This window comes from Perissodus microlepis, chromosome 23, assembly GCF_051167445.1.
Source record: "Perissodus microlepis isolate ML-2025 ecotype Zambia chromosome 23, ASM5116744v1, whole genome shotgun sequence".
In the NCBI taxonomy this organism is placed as follows: domain Eukaryota; kingdom Metazoa; phylum Chordata; class Actinopteri; order Cichliformes; family Cichlidae; genus Perissodus; species Perissodus microlepis.
In genome coordinates, this window is record NC_140482.1 from 20625261 (window position 1) to 20629126 (window position 3866).

A 3866-nucleotide genomic window follows, 5' to 3' on the forward strand; every position below is an offset into this window, starting at 1 on the left:
GGTGTGCTCTCTGCCTGTTTTGTCCTCCAAGTATCTTAGGCATTAGTCAGCTTTTAGGTTAAAAACAAAGCTCTTTACTTTCATTGGACAGGACGATTAAAGCGCCCTGAAGAGCCTCACTCATCACCGAGTGTCCATTTGTCCAGTCAGAAGAGGGTGTGCTTCTTTCTTTCTTTCTTCTCTGTATATATATGTGTGTGTGTGTGTGTTCTGAATGACCCTTGTGGTGGGATAAACGTCTCTTTGAGAGCGCAGGGACAGATGGACAGACAGAGGGACTCAGCGACAGACACAGAGGACTGAGGCTCCAGTGTAGGCGCTGCCACGTGGCCTGAATCCCCTTTCATCTCCACAACTCGTCCATTTCCTGCCCCTTCACTCTAAACAAACATACAAAACCGTGATGCTGCACGCAGTGACGGATAGATGGATGGGTTTGAGGAAAGGGCTGGTGATTTGAGGTGTCACAGGGAACAATGCCAGCTACGTTCAAACACCTCCTGGTTTTATTTAGATATAAATACTTTTGGTTTTGGTTTATTTGCAAATAAAAAAAAAATGCCAAAAAGCTGACAAGAGCATAGAGAGAGAGACAGAGGCAGAAATACAAAAAGAAACCCCATGGAGCTGATAAAAATATCTCGCCCCAAAAGAGAAAAGAGGGAAAAAGAAACAAGTTCACCAGCAGAGACACAGGTGAATTTGTCACAGAAGCAAAAAAAGAGAAAAAAAAAAAAAAAAAGCCCAATGCAGTATTATGAAGTCTGTTTCTGCAAATAGAAGAGGCTAAGCGCCATTAGTAATCACTACAGTCTGACACAAACGATTACAATTGAAACAAATTAAGTCTCTTTAACATAAGCACTCTAAATGTAGCCTGTTAAAAGTTAATTCATTCAAAAGTCTAAATGCATCACATAACCCAGTGATTCCCAAACTGGGTAAAACTACTGGTGGTAGGGTACTTCTGCAGTTTCCACGTGGAAGGATTAGCTGTCTAATCTGAATAAAGGAACAAATAAATAAAAACATAATTACATGAAGAAAAAAATAAATATTTATGTTTGCTTTGAGCAGAAAAAACACAAAGACTGAAAGAAAAAATATGAAATATTTGTGGTATTTGAATAAATACACTGTAAAATCTAATTAGTTCCCAGAACTCAAAAAAATTGAGGAAACTCGTTGCCTCAAAAAAATTGAGTAAAGCTTAGCTAAAAATGACTAAATTAGGACAACTTATTTATTTTGAGTACTCTGTACAAGCTCATTTGTTCCCAGAACTCAAGAAAATTGGATCAAGTTTACGTAAGATGACCAAGTTAGGGCAACTTACTCATTTTGAGTACACTGTACAGCCTTGTTAGTTCCCAGAACTCAAAAAAATTGAGGAAACTCGTTGCCTCAAAAAAACTAAGTAAAGCTTACTTAAGATGACTGTTAGGACAACTTACACATTGCAGGCCTGCAGTATTAAGAATAACTTGATATTTCTGACTGTACAATTTTAATTGTTTACCTACTGACAAACATTTCAAGTTCAACTAAATGAAAAAACAATTTGTGGTAACCTGAATATGATTAAAAATAATTAACAACACTTTTTGTAATGATGTTAAAATGAGCCCAACTTTTATTTTCAAACACAAAGTATAACAGCCAACATACTGGACACTGTTCTGCTGAACAACAAACAATTATATTGCCATCACTGTTAGAATCTTACAACGAAACAAAGTCTCAGATGTAATTATTCTGAAAATAAGTTTAGGCCTACCACAAGTTTGTTTTGTACTTACTTATATAATCAAAATAAAATATTTATTGTTCTGTCACAAGTGCAGTCTCTGATTTAAACAACACATTTGTTTTGCATTCCAACACATGAGCTGGAATGTTGTAATATTTTAAGGATGGCTTGTTTCCAGTCCAGGCATTACTGCCTGAATGACTGTCATGGATCGAGGTGATCCAAATGTAAGTGCAGAAGAAAGTCTTTAACCTCCCTTAAGTACAGTGGCAGTGGATGTGGGTTGGAGATGCAATGAGCTTGAACCTGCAGGCGACCATCTTCACTGACCACACCATCTGTGACGGAGGACTCATCTCTCCTGTTGTCCTGCAAGAAAACAATCATAGTTTTTGGAACATGAACTTAATTGCTTTCTTAAAACATTTTTTTCTGCATTTGGTATAAAACAGACTCCAATTTACACAATCTCAGGCTCCCTCCCACCGGAGAGGTGACATTCAATGTCCCAATTGTCAGTCTGGATAGCCCTGACCACCACCCAACACACAATGTCATGAAAGCATCATTTTAAAAAGGGCTATGCAAACATGGCCAATAACTTTCATTCTAATGATGTGCAAAATGATTTGGGCACAAAACAAATTTTGCTGTTAGAAAACTTGCAGACTTGACTATATACAGTGTAGACCCTCTAAACTAAGTTTGGGGGATGTAATCTTTCAAGAAATGCAGACCAAACTGTTGTTGTTTGTTTACTTACACAGCGTGTCTTGTAGAATTAACTGGAGTCAACAGCAACAGCATAGTGCAGTCATATCTCAAGTCTAATAACAGAAGACAGGAAAAGATCAGTAAAGAAACAACTTCCCCAAACCAAAGCACAAATAAAACAATAAGTAAAACAGGCTGATCTAAAGTATGATTAAAGTTCAGCCTGATTAATATAAATGCCACTGACAGTTGCTAATATATTGGAAAACCAAAATACTTACCACTGAGTTGATGTCTTTCTTTCCAACAACAGGAGTGCTGGTCCCGAGCCTCAAAGACAGTAAGAAGCAAGCAGAGGGAGAAAAAACAGAACATTTTTCAGAAACTGATTTTATCCTTAATGGCTGTGCAATTATTGTAAAATAGAGATTGCTTATGTTGTTAAATAAAGGCTAGATTTGACATTAATAGATGCCACAGATGTTCAAAAGCTGCCACAAAGCATGAAAAAAAATGGACGTCTCCGAAAACGTCGGAGCATCTTTGCAAATATGTGATGTCTTGATAAATCGAGCAGATATTTGAACTTTACACAGCTACATTCTCGCCTGAAAATATCTTAAAAGTTTATTTTGTGACCCAGAAACAGTAATACGTTTTTTAGCCGCGCTCCTCCGCCATTGCCGCGCTTACAAGTACGCACAGGCTCCGACAACTGGCTAACAAATGCGATCCTCCTTTTCCCCAGACTACCCTTTCTGGGTCACAAAATAACCTTTTAAGATATTTTCAGGCGAGAATGTAGCTGTGTAATGCTCAAATATCTACTTAATTTATCAAAATATCACATATTTGCAAAAGTGCTTCCACGTTTTCGGAGAGCTCTGTTATCCACCAGCGCGATAGCTGACCGGGAGGTCAAGGCTCGATAGAGTCCAGGAGCACAACTAACTCCTGGCTTATTGTTTTCAACCCCCCTGCACTCCTTTGCTACTCAGGTTAAACATGATATATATATAGTTAGTTAGTTATGGCTATGGATTGAAAATACCCCCCACACCCCACCCCTAACGGCTGCACCTCCCGAGGAATTTTGTCTGGGCTCTTATCTCACTTTTTTATTTCAAACAATCAACAGAAAATTTCACAGACATAGTTTTATGTAAGGTTTTTAAGGCTGTGGTGTTAATTTTTAAGTAACATGAGCCCAGCGGCAGCAGCAACGCTAGGCTAACACTAACTAGCTAGCAAGATTATAAACCTGGTGCTAAACTAAGAGAAGCCACAAAATCAGTTTGAATAAGAGTAAACATTTACTCACCAAGTCAGTGTATCAGGTAAAGATCCACAGCAATGGCAATAATCTCTTGAGCTGACGCTTCTCCAGGTTTGCTCAACATAT

At 38.2% G+C, this 3866-nt stretch overlaps 1 long non-coding RNA gene across 1 annotated transcript; it reads right to left on the minus strand.

The window, feature by feature from the left end:
• Positions 1–1473: 1473 nt before the first annotated feature.
• LOC146361374 (uncharacterized) lies at positions 1474–3029 on the minus strand. The gene is made up of 3 exons (XR_014799441.1): positions 2746–3029; positions 2514–2577; positions 1474–2119 (listed from the first exon to the last, which is right to left on the minus strand). It is a non-coding gene; the product is annotated as an uncharacterized LOC146361374 (long non-coding RNA).
• Between the last annotated feature and the right edge of the window lie 837 nt (positions 3030–3866).